Source organism: Orcinus orca, chromosome 10 (assembly GCF_937001465.1).
Source record: "Orcinus orca chromosome 10, mOrcOrc1.1, whole genome shotgun sequence".
Classification (NCBI taxonomy): Eukaryota; Metazoa; Chordata; class Mammalia; order Artiodactyla; family Delphinidae; genus Orcinus; species Orcinus orca.
In genome coordinates, this window is record NC_064568.1 from 99,142,880 (window position 1) to 99,163,991 (window position 21,112).

A 21,112-nucleotide genomic window follows, 5' to 3' on the forward strand; every position below is an offset into this window, starting at 1 on the left:
TATTTCACATGACTAGTATTCTCTAGGAACATGCTTTGGGAGAAGCTGCTTTAAAGGTTTGACAATGTTCACCCCTTTCATTCCAAGAAGTAACCAACTGGCCATCAACCCAGCCTGCCTGTGACACCAGAGACATGCTTGACTGAACTTGGCTATGCTCTTCAGTGTGAATGAAATGTTGTATTTAAGCAACTCAATATAAGCCCATGTTTAATAACAGAGTTCTTAGGAAAATGAATTATTCCTTTTCAGTAGATTTGTAGTTAGTCTCTTAGGACACTAGTAAGTAACATTAACTTAGCCAAATTTTGTAGAATGCTTTAGAGTTTATGAAGCTCATATATTATTTCATTTCATCTTCACAAAAACTCCATGAGGTCAGACTTATTTTACCCTCATTTTGTAGATGAGAAAACTGAGTCTTAAAATCGCCTTTTAGGGGCTTCCCTGGTGGCGCAGTGGTTGAGAGTCCACCTGCCGATGCAGGGGACACAGGTTCGTGCCCCGGTCCGGGAAGATTCCACATGCCGCGGAGTGGCTGGGCCCGTGAGCTATGGCCGCTGAGCCTGCGCGTCCGGAGCCTGTGCTCCGCAACGGGAGAGGCCCGCGTAACGCAAAAATAAATAAATAAATAAATAAATAATCGCCTTTTAGCTTTCTCAGTTTCTCTTGGTTTCACACAGGCAGTGAATAACGCAGTGGTAACTCAAGTGCAATTCTTCAAATTCTAGTACTTCTAAATTGTCATATTAATTCTCTTCACTCAAACCACACACTTTCCACCTTCTGGAGTAGCTAGAGAATATACCCTGAGGTTTTCTTCTTCTAATCCACAGAGTAAATCATCGGAACATTCTCTTAGCCTTTTAGTTTCTCTCTTCATGAATTTTGTCCATCCCAACTTTTCCTTTTTTCTTTTATTCTCTTTGCTTTTTTCCTCTAATTTTGCAGATTTTATAAAGCCCTTAGGTATACCAAGATTATTGTGTTTTCCATCTTAACTATTCACATGTTGCCAACTTCTATTTTGTCCACGATGGAATTTCTAGCGCATGGATTTTTTCACGGCAGAGCTGAAGAAAGTTTCAGTGTTTGAGATGTTTGGTTTTTCTTTCTCACAGGTTGACTGTTAAATTTGTACTGTACATTTATCAAGGACGCTCTAAATGGTAGTAAAGCTGACAGAGAACACGCAGGGCCTGACGGCTTCACTCCAGTTACAGCTGATTAAAGGCTGCTGAGGCCTGAGGGCCCAGTTTCTGAAAAAGGACCACTAAAACTTGACCAGACAATTCCAGCCTGAACATTTTATTCTGGCTACAGTGGAAATGTCGAGTTGCTTCTTCTTTACTAGAAGAGAAATGCATAGTTTGGAAAATAAAATAAATGCACATGCCAGTGTACCAAGTGTGCAGGTATACTATATACACAAACAGAAAGACCGCATATAAACTTACAGACATGCCTACATTTCTAATGATGCCCCTTAATGACTATTACCAACTATTACGACGCTAAGTAATTGGTGCACAAGAATACATAATAATAATTGGTCTTATATTTGCCTAGCACCTTTAAGTCCCCGAAATGTTTTCACATCTGTTATCTCATTTAATCTTATCTCATAATTGCGCAAGCTAAGAAGGGAAATCATTATCCCAATTTTACAGATGAGGAAATTAGAGTACCTCAAGTTTAGGTAAGTTAAGAGTTATTGCATGGCAAAACTGATAATTAATTTAACTTTCCACTGTTGCTCTTTCTGTAAATCTAGTGCCTATATTTGATAATTATAGATTTAGATCATGTTTTGCAAATATTACCTGCACTACAGAGACCACTTTGCTTATTATTGTGTTATGTCAAACAAATTCTCTATTTGTGTGTCTTTGACATTCTAAGATTCTAAGTTACTTGATGGTAGTATAGAATCACAAATCAAAACCGCAGTGAGATATACCACTTCACACATACTAGATGGTTAAAGTAAAAAAAGTGGAAAACAAGGATTGGCAAAGATGTAGACAAATTAGAACCTTCTTTCATTATGGGTGGGAATATAAAGTGGTACAACCAAAAGAATTGAAAATAGGAATTCAAATAGATACTTATATGCCAATGTTCATTGCAGCATAATTCACAATTTTCCAATGCACAAATTATTCAAAAATTTCCAATTTTTCTACCTACCTTAGAAATATTCCCAGGTAAAGCATATATCTACATACCCAAATAATGAGCCCAATTTATTATATGCATTTAAATATTCCTCTCTTTATAAATTCTCTTATTTGGGGTGATGTATTTATCCTACTAAATCTGTAACTTATTTGCTAAAATGCTTTAGTTAATCTAATGGGATCAATCCGGCAAATGATAATTTCATGCATTACACATATTCATTATTTTTTACTTTTAAATCAGTTGCTTTATGCTGCTTGTGAAACCATTTTAATAAAAGTTTTTCATTTTAGATTTATATTTCAGTCAACATTTATATTATTCTGGTAACCATTTGTGTTTCTGGTTCCCTGTGTATCATGCCATTACATAAGTTCTTCCATGTAAAGAGATTTCTAATGAATAGAGGACATTTTGTCTCTTTTCTTCTTGCTTTCCTTTCAAGGATTCTGGACAGATTTTACTGTGCTAACTCACGCTGGCCAAGAATTTAAATGTTAGCATATCTTGACTCTACAATTGGTGATTGTTTTCCAAATACTAAGGTACCTTGTGATTGCATTAATGCATTCAGACAACCATTTAATAGTGAAAATGTAGTTTAGTTTTTTCCAAATTAATTTTATTTGGTATGGGCCATTGACCATTTTCTTCTGAAATGTTCATAATTTCCAACATACAAGGGTGTGTATTTTAAAATGTTTTTCCTAAAATCATTAGAGTATTTTTTCTTTTTCTTTCTTACTATTTTAACCAGGAGCTTTTCATTACACTATCCCACCACATTTTCCTCTTTAACTCTCAGCCTTCATTTATTAGTACCTGAGGACTGATTCTCAAAAATGCTGATAAAAACTCCCCACAGAGTCATTAGAAGAGCTCAGCTTAATACAGTACCTATAAAACATGTTGGAAAAAGAGAAATTATTGCTTGTGGCTTGAGAATAATGCCAACTATAACTATAACAGGTCAGAGAAACATAAGCTGTGATTTTCCTTTATATTTAACTTTGGGTTTATTACAAAATTTACTTAGAGTTTATTTCTTTATTTGTGTTTTAATAATAAATCTTAGAAAATGATAACTAAGGTATTTTAATGTACATACTTAGAAATTCTATTTGGAAATGCAAAGACATAATCTTGAAAAAGCTTTCTCTAAATATGACAAAATCCACAGCTACTCTAATTCAGAGTATTATTATTTCAGTTTTTTTTTTAAATCACAGGTTTTAAAAGGCAAAAAGTTTCAAAATATCTTTTCAAGTATTCCATCTTACAAATTTTTAATTTGTTTATTTATTCACTTGTTGAATTAATATTTGCCAAGTGTCACATTTTACACCAGTTTCCGTGCTCAGTATTTGTGTAAACAAAGAAGAATAAGATGTGTACAGTGACCTAATGATTTACTAGACAAGAAGGCTAGCTAGGATGTGGACGTCAGTACTAGCAAAATGCTTTATGAGGTCAAAGAATTGATTCCTCCTGGAGAGTCATGGAAAGTTTCCTCAAGAAGGTGATGTTTAAGATGTGCCTTATCAGGTTGAATAGGGTTCTGACCAAGACAGATGGAAGAGGAGTGCATTTTGGGTAAAGGGTCTGGAATGAACAAAGGCCCTAAGAAGTGAAAGCACCTGGGGCATTTTGTGAATATGTGGAATTTGATATGGTAATAACACAAGAAGCTGTAGGAACGAGGGTAGGACACAAGACTGGAAATCTAGCATGGGAGTAGTTCAGGAAGAATATGCATAGGTTTACAAATGAAGATAAATTTGAGAGTTCTCCTTCGTCTCTTCTTACCCATTATATATACTTACACTAACAAGAAAGCCTAAAGAACACACATATTCACCCCAAAGTAAGCTGTTATAAATCCATAGAGGTAAGTTCTAGGAACCTTCAGCTCTTTACTAAAGAGACAAAGTGTTTTCTCCTTCTTCTTCTTAGACCCAGCACTGCTCTGCCAAAACTGACTCCAAGATGTGAAAGGGGATGAAGCAGAGAAGAGTGAACAAGAAAGAGTAGATGGAGATTAATGCAACCCCCAGGGCAGGAGGATGTGGACCAGGCAAGGGACAATGGAACGTGAGATAAAGAGATCCAGAGTCTAGACCAAACTATGCAACATCTGGTCCCAAGGTTTGTGAAATTTGCTTAACCTTTCAGAGGTTGCATTTCCTTTTCTGAACCAAGAGAGATGACTTGGCAATATTGGACGTCCTTCTGGATATAATATTTCACGGCTATAAGACTTAAGATTATGAAAAGTACATTGAAAATCAGAAAGATAAATTTCAATCGTAGCTTTGCCTTTAATTGACTGCATATCCTTGAATATCTTCACCGAGTTTTAATATTTATAATATAGGTTAATAATAGCTATATCTACTCTGCGCGTGCATACTTGAAAATACATGGGGAGAATTTCACAGACTACACAAGGGCTGACGTTTCTATTTTTATGACTGAATTTAACTAAGTGTAAAATCAGTGTGAAGGTATGTACCCTATTGGGTCCAGTTCTACAACAGCGTGAACAAATTGAGCAACCTCTGAGAGGCTGAAAGCAAAAGGGATCAAGGTTCATGCAAGATTAATTGTCCATCTCTTACTGGAAATGCTCCACCAAAAATCATGGCCAAAGCAGCCAGGCAAAGGGTAGTGCTAACAGAGCACCCCTCATGTACAATCCATGTCACATATACAATCATAACCAGGTCCATAAGTTCTAACCATTTAAATAAATAATTCCATGGCCAGAGTCCCTTACCTTACAAATGATTTTCTGTTGTGACTGAGCCAACCATTGTTCTGGGTCATCTGATAGCCTCACATAGGCTGACTAGGACTTTTACCAAGAACAGAGTAAGAACCATGCTATGCACTGTGACAGACACGGCTAGAACAAGTCATTTATTATTTCTTTTCAGCTTCTCAACAACACTGAAACATAGATCCTATTGTTCCCACTATATAGATGAGAAAATGTTGAGTCCCAATAAAAGGAAGATTTTTTCCCAAGGGCATACAACTAGCACTGTCACAAGGAGACTCTGAAGCTCCTTCTATGTGATGAGAAAGACAAAATGTCAGCAGGTGCATGTTTGTGTGCACGCATGCGTGTATGTGTGTGAGTGTGTGTGTGTTTGCGTGTAACCTATTGAATGATGAATATATAGTAACATCTTTTGGTTACGTGAGGTTAATGTGCATTGAATAAGCGTAAATGACTACCTTTTTCTCATGAGTCAAAAAGAACTATTTGTTAGCTTTGAAAAGCACTTCTCCCTCTAACAGAATTACATTGACGGTGGAATCCATTTATAAGAAAGCTACACATAAATGTCATTTACCCTGATCATGTCCATAAATGGGATGTGCAAACCGAAGTGGGAAACATTATTTTAAAAGAAAAAGCAATGCATATTTGTTTTGCAAATTGTTTTCAAAATATACTAGATGAAGGATCCTTCTTTCTCCTAATAATGATTCCTTACCCAGTAGCTAAGTACAAGTCTACATGTCTACTTACTGCCAACTCATCTTCCTGCCCAGTAATCGAGATTTATGGTACATCTACTTTTCTCCTTCATCTGTGAGGTCCTAGGACATTCAGGTAGCCAATCTGCCCTTAAATATGTCTCTAAGGAAATGGTGCTAATTAGTATTGGAATTTACAGCCTTCCATTTTATTGACTTGTCCTACTTTCTTCGATAATTAACTAATGAGTAAAGTAATGAGCTATGTTAGTCAGTCATGCTGTTCAATTAAACGGCAAATCAATTATTGAAAATAGGTTCGGACAGCTCTAATGTTGGCATGATGTGTGCGTGTATGTGTGTGTGCATATTGAATGCAAGTGTAATTATGTCCTAGATATTACAAAGTCAGTCTACGTGAGGATGTTAGGACAGAAAAGGCCCTTCCTTTATGACTGTAGTACAAAGAAGATCGGATGCCGAATACAAATACGTCATTATTTGTCTATGTCCATTCTACAGTTTGTAACTTTTACTTAACCGAGACATTGTAGCTTCTTTGGCTTGTGTGAAACACATTACAAAGCAGTGTCTAGTGGATGGGTAATAAGAGAGAAGGCAAAGAAGCAGGAATCAACTTTTTCACTTTAAAAAAGTGTTAACGGCAGTATGGTTGAAGTGGAAAATAGGTCTAGTGGTGATTTAACTTTTTAATCTCAGGTGATTCATCTTAGATATCTTCCTGTTCTTTAATTATACTGGAAACATCCTTAAGTGTGAAAAGTCTGTCTAAAATACAACAGATGAAAATTTATTGGGCATGAGAGCATAATTCAATCTCACTGTAGAGTGGGAAGAGAACAGGTACACACACACACACATATCTGGTAGACTAAAAGCCAAATTGGCAAAGTGCAAAGAGCCTTTGTAAGTCTCTGGCCTTGACGCTTCCCTTGAAGATAGGTAAATTGATAGTTGGCTCACCACCCACACTGTCATTATATAATTGAGCAGGACCCTATGGGGCCTTCCCGGGACAGGCCCTCCCCCATATCCTCTGCTTTAGTTCCTCTCTGAAGTGCCTAGATAACAGTACCTGATGCACATTTCCTGAGTTGTCTTACAGATGCTAAACCCACAACCAAATGGAAGAAATTAACTACCTGATGACCAAGAGCATGTAGCCCCCAGACCTACTGGAGACTAAGGATTGGTTGTGTTAACCCCTGTGACACCACCCTGTTACCTCCCCATCAACCAATCAGAGAATTGTGAACAAGCTTATCACATGTCCTGGGACTCCCCTTCCCTACCTGGCCTTTAAAAACACTTTGCTGAAATCCTTCAGGGAGCTTGGGGTTTTTGAGCATGACCCACCCATAATCCTCATCTGGCACCTTATAATAAATGCTGTACTTTCCTTCACCACAACCCGGTGTCACTAGATTGGCTTTACTTAGTGGGCAAGCAGACCCAAGTTTTGGTTCAATAATAATTTATGATCTTTTCTACTTTCAGTTTCTCACTCAGTTTCTTCAGATGTGCCTGTCACCTACACATCTTCCCTTTGCATACCTTGTACTGGTAATTTACTGTGAGTTTTAGATAGAACACCCTATAGTTTTTCCACCTGCTCTATACTGATCTCAAGTCTAAGATATAATCACTCATTATCTATCAGAATTTTTTCCCTAATCATAAAATTACAGTGTAGAAAAAAAGTTGTCCCAAATGATGATAGCAAAATTCTGCTTTGAGAAATAATTTTTAATATTTTAACAATTCAGGAAAATGCCAAATGAGTAAGATGTGAAAGGAATATACCAATTAAATCAAATAATAGAACTTCTGTTATTAATTGAATAATTCATTGATTAAAGAAGTTTTTGTTTGTCTGTTCCCTCTCCTCCAGCAGTTATTACCTACAAAGAGCATTATGTTAGAAGCAGGAGATCCCCCAAAATTCAAGAAATACAGATTCCATGTTGTGGGCAGGGATCTCAATCTAAGGATAGAAAACATATTAGCTAGACATTAGATAAGAGATTTTCCTGGATATTTTTGGTATACGTTACACGTTCAGTCTAGTGCATTTTTTTTTAAACATGGCATATCTTAGCTCACAATTCTTCAAAAATATCAGTTACAACACCAAAGATTATTCAAACTCGTAATAATCTATCACTATTTTTAAAAAAAGAATTTTTAATTTGAGATCTGCTCCACCCTTATTTCATCTTCATGACAGCCTGTTGCCAGCAAGACAGTAGAATGATTATTATATTTTCCTTTAATATAACTTATGAAGATCCTCATTTTAAGGTACTTAGATTCTTAAGAATATCTTCTTTCAAGGAAAACTTGAGTAAAGCTTTAAATGATAAGACTTTTGTTAGCTTGAGAGAATGCAGTTTGCACCTTCAAAACATCCTCAAATTCTTTAAAGGTGTAAATATTGTTTTTATCCCCTAAAGTACAGTTTAAAATCTTAAGCTTCAAAAGTGATTAAGCGCTATTATAGGAAAAACAAAGCAAAGCAAATCAAAACCAGGTCAAAAAAGGCAACAGCAAGTTTTCATTTCCAAACAGTTTTAATTCTGTGTTTGTGTTCTTGCCTGAAACGAGGCAAGGAACACAAACATTCCCATATGAATCAAATTAGAATTTACATATGAATTACATTAGAAATATGAGCTCCATCAAGGAATAATTAGCACTGTCCTGGGTTATGTGAAGGCGAACAAAATTAAATAAGAACGATTTCAAAGGCAAGTTTTGTTTTGCTTCTTCAACTAAGCTGGTTTAATCAGTGATAATGACTGAAATAAATCCACTCCATCTAAAGTAATGTACAGCCTACCATATTGTGTGAAATGCCAGTACTGACTTAGTAAATCATAAAGTCAATGAGAGGACATCACTCATGAGTCTCTGACGTGGTTACTTTGTGCTTAATGCCAAGTGTAGGGGTGGGAGAAGTTGAACCAATCAGAAAGCACAGTGGGGCCAATGTTACAAAAATATTCCAGGGAGACATTATAAAAGTCAAGGAGACTCATAGAATCACATCATACCTGTTTTGTGTTGCATTTGTTGATGTTGTTACTGCAATTGTTATTTTATGCTCACTGAGGACAAAGACTGAAATTTCTCTCTACAAAACGGTAGTGCTACCTAAGAAAGAGAGAAAATACAATACCAACTGGAATCAGCCGGGTGACATAGCTGTGCTTCAGCCACTAAACAGGGCTATGGTTTATGAGTGCCTCCTCTAATGAGCTAAACTCCAGTGACCATAAAACTGAAATATAATTATGACATTAAAGATGCCTATATTTGAACTTAATTATTAATTAATTTAATGAGAGGAGAGGAGGTTGTAAAATTGCTAATTAAATGGCTCTGTAAAACTGCAGATGGTGGAGGATTTACCAAATGATGAATCCCACAACAGTATTTTTGCTATATCAATATTCTATTAATATACAGTATGCCAGAGGAGCTAGCTAGAAGGTGGTTGTTAAGTTGATGTGCAGGTGTGCAGTGTGGCATGACCTAAAATGCTAAATGACAGCAACCTTGAGGATACTTCAGCCCCTCCATTTAGAGTAGATACTGGAGTCTGTGAAATGAACTGAGTAGGTCAGGACACAGCCCATCTGACTGCAGGTACACAAAGGGTTTTGTTTTTTTTTTTGGTTGAGCCACTGTCTTAGATCTTGTCTCACGATGATTGGAGTGTCAAGGGTCAACTTGCTTTGTATTACCCAGAAGTGTGGGTTTGCAAGAAGTCTAAATATTAATCCATCTTAAAAATAAGACAACACTTCATATTACATATGCTTGTGGAAATGCAATTCAATTAAGATGGCAATTCTTGGCAATTAATGTACTGGAACAAACAAACTTGGATTTTAGCATGAGATAGACATAGGTTCAAATTCTGGCTGGTTCTAACCCATCAGCGAGGTGACCTTGGGAAAGCAGATACACTGCTCTGGACATCAGTTTCTTCAGCCGTAAAATGGGATAAATATTCCTAAAGTCATAGGGCTATTGGAAGGATTATATTAATATAATCTGTAACGCAACTAGTTCAGTGCTTACCCATAGAAGGTGCTTAAAATGAGAAATAAGTAAAGCAAAACTCTAGGTGTTGAATTAGGACTTGAGAGGGGCAATTTGTGAGATGCACACACCACACCATGGTGTGAAATGGTCCTTTAACCTCAGCACATAGGAAGCAGTATTCAACTAATGGCAGGCTTTAAACCTAGAGTCGTTGGGAGAAAAATGTCCCTTTTCATTGTTCAATCTAATTCAGAGGAATTTTTATTGAAGCATTTTTACCCTACTGAAGTCAAATTTGAGCTGGAAAAAAATATTTAATGACACATTTCAAAGAATAGCTAAGTGAAATTAAAGGTAATTAAAAATATAGTATGCTAATTGCTCATACAAGCTTAAAATGTCCTTATCAATTTGAAAAGTGTAGTACACAGATTTTCTTATCATGAAAACATCCAAAAATGGATTCAAATTAAGTGCATGACATTGTGTGAATTACTTAAGTAAATCCAAAGTCCTTGCTCTTTTTTCATCCCCTTATTGTACAAACAAGCATTTCTTATTAATAAGGAAACAGATTGTTCCTTCTTATACTTAGAATAAGTATAAGAACTGACATTCCCACTCGTCCACTACCTAGTCAGCATGAACTTCAGTTCTTTCAAAAGCCAGTAACCATTATAAAAATCAGAATAATCAACAAGTTAGAGAATCTACCTAGAAGGGAAGGCAAATCTTTCTATTTACTAACAAAATGAATAACTGAAAATGCTATTGATTATATTAGAGTGGCAAAATTCATAAACATACTTGAAAAACTTGGGCTTTTACTAAAAATCCATTTATAGGTGAGGATTTAAATATACACATCTCATGATGAGTATGTCTTAGAGGTCTGCTTATGATTTCATGATATCTTGATTCCTAGAGTGGACTTATGATTACAAGGAAAGTCTGAAAAGATTAACTAACTAATCTTGGATTAGCTACTTTCAAACTAATCGAAAAAGGGAAATAATTCAACTCATCAGCCAAGTCCTGATTGGTATCATACAGCACAAGATGATACAGCGTGTTGTATAATTAGAGTTGAACGACGTCACAGTAAAAACTTCAGAGGCAAGGAAGGGCCTTTTCCTTAAGTCTGAAATAAGTGGAAGGATTTATGGCAACAAAAATCAGTGAAATCAGTAGTAAGAATATGATGAGAGAGAAATATTATACATAACGAGGTTTACACGTAATATTTTAGTCTTTCCCTACATGTGCATGCACACACATGCACACAAGCACATATAGGCACATTGATACACAAATACTGGGTAGTGGAAGCATGTGAACATTTATTCTAAGTACAAGAAGGGACAATTTCCTTATTAATAAGAAATGCTTGCTTGTTTTTTAATGAAAGTTTTTGATGAATCTTAAAGGCTAGATGAATATCTCAAGGGGATCCCAGGAGGCCCCTCACCCAACCACTTGAAGATCGTGGACAGCATGGACACCCTTCATGCTGAGAATCACTAACAACATCCTTCCATCCCTTACCCTGTTAACAACAGTCATACAGCTCAAGCTTTTCCACTCACTGCTTTCCTGGGTCCACCTGTGAGCACCAGGGGCTGCAAGGAAAAAGGGGAATCCTGCTGTGCATGGAGGCCCACCAGCCTCCAAGAGATTTCAGTTCTAGATTCACTGTACCTCATAAACCCATTCCACATATAGTCATCAAGAAAGCTTAAACCTGTCGGAGCTATCAGTTTTGTCAAAGACTATCATCACCTCTTCCTCACTTTTAATCCACTCTCTATACAGAAGCCAGAGGAGTCTTGATCTGACAGATCACTGCAAATCTGACCTGGCCATCTTCTTTTAATGACCTACCATTGTTTTTAAGACCCAGTTCCAGATCCCTACACTGACTACCAGGCCAAGGCCCAGGAAGAGTTACCCAGCTCAAACTGCGGCCAGCATCCCACTCATTGGTCCATGTGACTCTCCAAGGATCTTCCTGCCTCAGCCTTTTACAAAAGGTTTTGCTTCTGTCAGGTATGCTTTTTCTCCCTCTTTTCACCAATCTAACTCACCACTGCTTGCTACCAGGTGTTCTTAACAACACAGTATCATCAGACTTTGTAGATCGCCGTTAACCTGAGGGAAGACGATGTGTATCTCAATAATTTTAATATTTTAATATACCTTTCTATTATTATGCATAACAATGAACATCTTTTCAAACTATGTGTACTCCCATTCCTCTGAACTGCCTTTTCATGGCTTTTCTTTTTATTGATATGAAGGAATGCTTCCTGTGTCAAAGTAACTAAACTTTTCTATTTGTTTTACAAATATTGTAAATATCCCCAGGATACTCTTTGTTTTTGACCTTTTGTACTTTTTCCACTTCAGATTTTTAATACAATTTTTATGTATTCAGATTTTAAAACATTAACGAAATAGTTTCTGGGTTTTGTATCATTCAAAATGATTGATACAAAGGATTCCACATGTATAAAATTATAAAAAATAAACATTTCCATGTTTTATTGCATAAATTTGCAGTTTTATTGTTATGTTTGAATTGTTAATCTACCTAGAATCTTGAGTGAGTAATGAGAAAGAGATCTATGTTTTTTTAAGGTGGACATCCAGTACATGTACCATCATACATCTTCACTAATACAAGTGTCACCTTTATTGTAAACCATTATATTTCTTGGGATCTATTATTGGAGTCCATTATGTTCCATTGATGAATTTTTTACTAAATGTTTGTAATTATGACAGCTTGTTATATCTTTTTCCCCTAGAATTTCCTCAGAAATTGTATACGTTCATTTTTTAATATTTATTTCAGTACAGGTGAAGTAGTAACAAAATAATCATTTTGGTATTTTTATTGAATTTTGTTACTTGTATAGATTAATTAGGGGGAATCATTTGTGTTATAATGTAGTCTTACTTCATAAGATGAAATAGATGCTTTATTTATTCAAAAATTTTAAAAGTTTTCAGGAAAATTTTAAAGTTTTTTTATACAGAAATTGTATATTTTTGTTGTATTCATACCAAGGCACTTTATATTTTTGCTACTGTTATAAATTGAATATTTTCTTCCATTGTATATATATGTTTTCCAGCTTTGTTGAGGTATAATTGACAAATAAAATTGTACATGTTTAAGGTACACAACTTGAGGATTTGATGTATGTATACATTGTGAAATGATTACCAAAATCAGGTGAATTAACACATGCCTCACCTCACAAATTTTCCCTTTTTGTGTGTGTGGTAAGAATACTTAAAATCTACTCTCTTGGCAAATTTCAAGTATACAGTACTCCATTATTAACTGCAGCCACCATGCTGTGCATTGACCAGCATCTCCACACTTCCCCCACCCTCTAGCACTTCTCAACCACCATTCTACTCTCTGTTTCTGAGTTCAAATTTTTTTAGGTTCTACAGACAAATGAGACCATACAGCATTTTTCTTTCTCTTCCTGGCTCATTTCACTTGGCATGATGCCCTTTATATTCACGCATGTTATCGCAAATGGCAGGAGTTCTTTCTTTTTTATGGCTGAATAATATTCCATTATACATATATTACATTTTCTTTATCCATTTTATTTTTTAACTATTGGTTTTATAATAGGAAAGCTATTGATTTTTCAAAGTAACTTTTTATTAACCTTATTAGGATTTTTTTGAGTTTCTCAATTGCCTCTTCTACCTATATAAAATAATCTTAATAACAATATTTCCTTACCTTTTCATTTTATATGCCATTTCGTTCTCTTGTTTAATCGTATTAGCTGGTACCACCAAATATTACTATCTTTTAAATGGTAAGATAGTGACAGTGGACATTTTTGTTTTCTAACAATTGAATATTAAACTGCAACTACATCAAAGTACATGTTAGACACTTTGAGGAGAGTCAAAGGATACCTTGTGATATTTGGAGTATGTTATTAGAAAATTTATTGCATAAGAGGGGAGTTATAACTTAATAACTCTAATTTTAGATAAAAGCTCTAGGTGAGATAAAAATGAAATACTGTCAAAGTTTAGATGAAATAGAGATTTGTTCTTCTAGGTAGGTAAGTTTATATGGCACCAGTGCAGTAATGCTGAGCTCTTCACAGTAGCACTTGAGGTCAAGGGGTCATATTGATCAAAGGTTTGGAGGTGGAATTGCTCATATGCATACCAGAAACAGTAGTTTATGATAATGAAGAGACTGGCTAACCGCAGGTTCGATGTTTAGTGTGGACACACATCAGCTCATAATAGTTACATGCTAGTGAATAACTTCTTCCTCTGGGTGCACAGGATTTCCTCCTTGACTTTTCAGCTTGGGTGGTTCCCATCTAAGCTCTTCATGGTTAATAACATGTATTCATTTGTATGCACTTTGTGTCTTTTATTTTCTGATGAGGGAAGTATATGGAACTAGAATAAACCTCAGTTCCTTAATATCCATGTTACTTCTGGAGGGAGGAACTGCAATTTTAGAACAGAGGACTTGTTGAAACGAGAACAACAAAATCTCGTAAAAGAAATTCTTCAGTTGAAAAAAAACACAGATTAGTTTATTGAGTAAAGTAAGCATGATTAAAGTAACTGTACATTCAGATGTAATAGACTGGTGAGGGTAGGAAATGGGAAGCATAGTGAGTTAGGACCTGTACCTAGAGTGGAGTGAAATGGATGTAGTAGCAGACAAGAAATTTTAGAATTCTAAACTCAGTTCTGTCACTGAGCAGCTGATTGACGAAAATAAAGTTATTAAATTTCTACACGTACCCTATATCTTACAAAATTAAGGAAAAGGCTCTAATCCTCCTTTTCTTTAAAGTTAAAGTAAAATCAAGAATGTCTATATTAAATACGTTACCAATAAATCATAAAAATGTAACCACAGCAACAGACTTTCTGAGTTACAACACATGTTGGTCTTTATCTATGGCCCACTGCCATTTAGGAAGAGAGCTTTATTTTTAAAAGCTATAATTTTTTTAAAAGGACATATGGGAACTCAATGCATTCTTCAACAAATAAAAAAGCCAAAACATCTGGTATACCAAATGGAGAGGGAGAAGAAAATGGGCTATTTAGGGACGCCATCTTTTAACAGTGCAGGTGTATACTGATAATCATTTGGCTAGAAAAATGCTCTGCCATACCTGGCTCCAGATTTCTGCTTTGAAGGAACTGTAGATAATTGAGAATAGGTTTATAAAAGCTTTGCTCTCCATTCCTAATTATGACATAAACTTTCTACCTACTGGGCTGTTTTACATTTATGACCCTGCATTTGTAATCTGAAAAGTGTTAAATGTGCTTCGCTTTACAAGCACTTGATCCATCCTAAGTTAAAAGTTGCATTGGGGGTGGGGGGGCTTCCCTGGTGGCGCAGTGGTTGAGGGTCTGCCTGCCGATGCAGGGGACGCAGGTTCGTGCCCCGGTCCCGGAGGATCCCGCATGCCGCAGGGCGGCTGGGCCCGTGGGCCTGTGAGCCGTGGCCGCTGAGCCTGCGCGTCCGGAGCCTGTGCTCGGCAGCAGGGGAGGCCACAACAGTGAGAGGCCCGCGTACCGCAAAAGAAAAAACAAAACAAAACAAAAACAAAACGAAAGTTGCATTGGGGAGGTGATGAAATGTCCCATAACGTGGGTACATAAAGAGAAGACAGTTTTTCCTATATAAAAGAGAAGAGTCAAGAGGGAGCTGATCAAACTATTGAATCAAGGAATAAATGAAAGAGAGTTGGCGCTGGGAGATTATTCATGACTACCTCCTTGCATGGTCTTAAGAAAGTAGAATATCAATAAGTAAAGTGAGCAAGAACGGAATGATACCTTGTCCATCTCTCATCTATAAATTCATCAGGTAACATTACTGTTCCTATTGAAATCTCAAATGTACGAAGAATTTGAGATGGTGGTACTTTTAAAACTTTATCTAAAATAACAGTATTTATCTTAAATGCAAAACATACTTTTATATTAATATTCAATAAAATAATAAGGAATTAAAGGGTATTAAAATGTTATCTCCCCATATAGTTCTGTGATAAAAATTGTGTAGGAAATTCTAGGAAGTTCTTGGTAGTAGGAATTCTAAGGATCTTTAATATAATCCATTAATGTGCATTATAAATCCCCAAGAGAAGAGAAATCTAATGCTGTATTTCCCAAAGGTATTTTATAATGGGGCCCTTGTACAACGACACAATGGAATAAAGGCTCTGAGGCTCTTTCTAGCTCGAAGATTCTTCTTTTCCATGAAATCTCTTTATTCAAAAAACTTTTGAAGTACACTCTGTATGGAGTTTCACATTAGAAAACATAGATGGACACAAAGGAACGTTAAATTAAATTATTGTCCTCAAGGACCTGACAGTCTATGGAGAATGGAAGGTGACTAGAAAGTAATATCAGGGAAGGCACTGATTTTTGTCTTTTTAAAAAATCACTGCTGTATTTCCAGACTACTCTCTGGTAGATAGTAGGCATTTAGTAAATATTGAATGAATGGATGATGGTAAGGTTGTGAAAGGACTAGAATGGTAATAACTGTACTTATACTGGATTGCTCTTTCTGCAGTGAATAGAGAGTAGTTTAGTTCACTTGAGCAGGGAGTGTTGAACAATCTCTCTTTTACAGAGAGGATTGTACGCAAGCTGTCTTAGAGCTTGCCAATGAAGTATTCAAACTAGACCAACATGAAGCTAATAGGATTGTTTAAATAAAGTTTACATATTTTATTATCCACAATATGTAATTAAAATGAACATAAGCAAAATTCTCCGCACAATGGATATTCAGTTTTCACACAAAGGTAAAGCCTCAGAAATACGAGTTTATTTTTCAAAGACCAGACCTCCAAGTGAGAAAGATATTGCTCTTATAAAATGCTGTTACATGACACGGATATATTTAGGGACTTTACAGTGAAGTAGAACTGGATACAAATCTTAACTCTCCTACTTACTATATAACTTCTCTTATGTTAATTTTATTCACTAAAAGATTTTAATAAACCAATCTACCGGGGAGTTCAGCCTGCTGTTTTTATGCCATACTGTAAGTCTATTTCTTCATACTGTGTCATCAGTGAAGAAGAAGAGCTAGTTTCCATTCTCTTCACTGAAGTATTTTAATGCATGTATGTTTTTATACATTTTCCAGCTCTTTCTTTGTACCTTTAGTCACAATTTGTATTTGTGATATTTTACTCTGTTCATTTGTCTTTTCCTAGCATATTCATATCTGAACTTTGATCACCTCAGTGAATTCTTAGGCTTAGCATACAAGGTAACATACATCCAAGGTTCACAAAAGGATCCAGATTTATATATGTATAACCAGAAAAATATAATAATCACAACCACAAGAACAATGGCAAACAAATGTAGAGACAGAAATGAGATCTAAAGCAAAGGTATATTAAATAAATCACCTGTAATACACCCAGCTGTAGCAGAAGCACCTGAAGCTGACCTCTCCACCGGGCACAGACTTAGTCAGATAACAAATCATATTCTTAGTAAGATATCCCCAAATTTGATTTGCATTTAAACACTGAGTAAATATGAAAAGACTGCCAAGTCTCCCCCAGCAATCTCATATATTTACATTCTCTGTATTTGACAATAATAAAGGAGAAAATAGGAGATATTTCAGTCATCAAGAGGAAATACAGACCATGCAGAAAGAGAAGGGGCTGTTTTGATGCTATAAAACATTGCTATTATAAAATAAATAAAACCTAATATTTATTGAGTACTTATTATATGCCACACATTCTGTCCTACTCTCTTTTTTTTTGTTTGTTTGTTTTTTTGTGGTACGCGGGCCTCTCACTGTTGTGGCCTCTCCCGCTGCGGAGCAGAGGCTCAGGACGTACAGGCTCAGCGGCCATGGCTCACGGGCCCAGCCACTCCGCGGCATGTGGGATCCTCCCGGACTGGGGCATGAACCCGTGTCCCCCGCATCGGCAGGCGGACTCTCAACCACTGAGCCACCGGGGAAGCCCCTTATTCTTTATATTCATGATTTTATTATAGACGTTCAGCAACCCAGTTAGGCAGATAATCATTAACCCCATTTTAACAGTTCCAAGGAGTGAGTCTTAATAAGTAGCTTGCCTGAGATTATTGGACTAGTGAGTGAGTGAAGAGAGATCTATAGCAGGACCCTCTAAGTACAAGTAACTACACTGATATTTACATTTTCTTTTTTTGACATTCTAAAAGTAATTATTTATATTGGACTTTGAATAAGAAAGCTTAGAGAAAGATGTGTTTGAAGAGGAATGTTATAGAAACAGACACCCAGCTAGGCTTTTCTCAATATCTACTTAGAATACAAAAATCAATTAGAGTCAAATTTGTAAAGCAGGTAATGTATCATACATGGTGTTCGTCACCATGGTTACTTACATTAAGCTTTCTCTCTGGTGCTTCTTGCTTTTTGTTTCTGCTTGCAATTATGCTTACCCAAGAAGAAACGTTTTCTGTTGTTATTCGGTACTTTTATAAAAAGCCATAGACGTTGTCATCCAAATGTAAATTTGTTATGAGAGCCATTAATAGCTACCTAAGCCAACATGTCATCAGAAGATACCAGAAGGCTTGTTAAAACACAGCTTACTGGGCTTCTGACTTACTAAGTTCTGACTTACTAGTTCTGGGGAGGGACCCAAACATTTGCATTTTTTAACAAGATGCCAAATGATGCTAATGTTTCTAGTCCAGGGACCACACTGTAAAAAAAAAAACAAAACTGTGAGGTAAGTATAAGTCATTTGGTTGGTCACATTCTTGTGCTGTAATATTTTTGGCAAGTGGTTCTAGTCAAGAAAGCTCAACTGCATATCAAATTGAGGTGTTGGAGAAAGAACTAGATCTTGCCCGTTCCTAAACTGTAGAGACATAAACATCTGGGATGCACCTGAGCAATCCTGAAAGAGGTTCATTTTCAAGGAGGGACAGTGGGGAGCCCTGAAAGGGAAGTCACGGTGTCACAGCAGTAGGGTACGAAGTCTAGGAAAGTGAGCCTGAATTTGTGGAGACAGTGGTTTCAGAAGAAGTAGGTGCTAGAATTTATCCCAAACCGGTGACCCCCGTACATGTGTGGTTTCTGGAAGAGAGGTACTGCATTTGATCATTAAAGAAACCTAAGAGTAAATGCTACCATATTTTCAGGCTTAAACAGCATTCCTGTGGATCCCAAGCTTAGGGTAATTTAAAGCAACTGAAGTTTATTTGCTCACAGTTCTGTTGCCTCTTCTAGTTTCCAGGGGCTGCCAGCATTCCTTGACTGTGGCCCCATCACTCCAGTCCCTGCCTCTGAGGTCACACTTCCTCCTCCCCTTCCTTCTGTTAATTCTCCCTTTGTCTCACTCTTATTAGGACATTTTGTCATTGGATTTAGAGCCCACACAGATAATCCAGGATAAATCCTTCACTCAAAATCCTTTACTTAATCACATCCTGTGCCATATAGGGTGACATTTATTCTTTTACTATATAAGGTAGTTGGATTAGTCAAGGTTCTCCAGGGGAATCAGGAAAATGGAACCAAGAGGATATATATATATATATATATATATCTTCCATATTAGGTTTCCAGACTTTTGCATTTTTCCACATTTGGTTACATATATCAATATACAGAAGGATTCTTCATCTAGTATACTATGAAAATAACTTGTAAAACAAACATGCATTATTATTTATTTTTTTTTTTTAGGGATACTCAGGTCTCTCACTGTTGTGGCCTCTCCCGTTGCGGAGCACAGGCTCCGGACGTGCAGGCTCAGCGGCCATGGCTCACAGGCCCAGCCGCTCCACGGCATGTGGGATCTTCCTGGACCGGGGCACGAACCCGTGTCCCCTGCATCGGCAGGTGGACTCTCAACCACTGCGCCACCAGGGAAGCTCTGCTTTTTCTTTTAAAATAATGCTTCCCACTTTGGTTTGCACATCCCATTTATATACATGATTGGGGTAAATGACATTTATGTGTAGCTTTCTTATAAATGGATTCCATTTTCAATGTAATTCTATTAGAGGGAGAAGTGCTTTTCAAAGCTAACAAATAGTTCTTTTTGACTCATGAGAAAAAGGTAGCCATTTACGCTTATTCAATGCACATTAACCTCATGTAACCAAAAGATGTTACAAAAATTCATCATTCAATAAGTTACACGCAAACACACACACACACTCACACACATACACGCATGCGTGCACACAAACATGCACCTGCCGACATTCTGTCTTATCACTCTTGCTTTTATGTTGAGAAGTTTGAGTTTCACAGAGTTTAGTCATTTGCCTCAAATCATATAACTTGTTTCTGGCAAAGCTGAAGCTTGATTTTTAGCACAATTCTCTCCACATAGAGGACCTGGAATATTTCTCTTATTTCTTTTCGGTCATTTTCCCTTTAACAACCCCTAAATTGATAGCTGAATTTGAAAATGCATTCTGGCTTATGAAACGTGACTCTCTTGTTGAAAGGAGCTACAAATACTCTTCTCCCACCAACTGAAATTGGAGATGCAATATTGTGTTATTTCTACCTGAGAAATGGTAAGGAAATCTGTGGGTTTTCATTAAACTCCTTCTGGTATATTGTGGGAAGGAAAACATCTTCAAAATTATATTTTACAATTTGATACATGCTTTGGAGGAGAGTATAATTTAGATCATTTAGCTCTGTAGCTCTATTTTTGGAGCTACCAAAATATAGAGGCAATGATCTTAAAACATGTAAATAGATAACAGAGGCAAAAAATGGTTGGTTGAGCTTGGAACCCATTAAAGTTCTGATACTGCAATACTAGAGGTATGTGTGTGGTGGTGAGATGTGGCACCTGCGTTCAGGACTCAAGGAGTCTTAGGGCAATTGATAACTACGCGTGGGTGAGGTGTAGACAGGAAGAATGGAGCATTTCAGAAAGAATGGAGAATTATGTTTGATTTCACTGCTCAACGTTTATAAAATTTTTCTGTATTTCTTTTCTTTTTTTTTTTTTTTTAACATCCTCCTCCCCTGTAAATTTTATTTGCCTCCATAAACCATGGATTCTTCTAACCAGAGAAGGAACACAAGCTGAGGGAGACCAATGGCAGGGAGGACAGCAGTATACATTGATCTAGTGTCTATGAGAAAACACGGTCTAAAGGTAACAAACTTATCTATAATGTTTCCCATTTCAAATTATCCTTATAAATCCTTATATCAACGGGGGAAATGGTATGCAATTAGAAACTACTGACCACTTGACCTCCTTGTACTCCTATTACTTCCCTGTTGTCTCTCTTTAATATAATTTAAAATGAAATTCTGACAGATTCT

The 21,112-nt window shown here is 36.4% G+C and overlaps 1 long non-coding RNA gene across 1 annotated transcript in view; it reads right to left on the reverse strand.

Moving 5' to 3' along the window:
- Positions 1–1,335: 1,335 nt before the first annotated feature.
- The window catches only part of LOC125965555 (uncharacterized), a 135,709-nt gene continuing 115,932 nt past the window's right edge, over positions 1,336–21,112 (reverse strand). Inside the window, exons 3-4 of the long non-coding RNA XR_007479584.1 lie at positions 3,004–3,078; positions 1,336–1,350 (exon numbers count right to left, since the gene is read on the reverse strand). This is a non-coding gene — a long non-coding RNA (uncharacterized LOC125965555). The remainder of the gene's footprint in view (positions 1,351–3,003; positions 3,079–21,112) is intronic.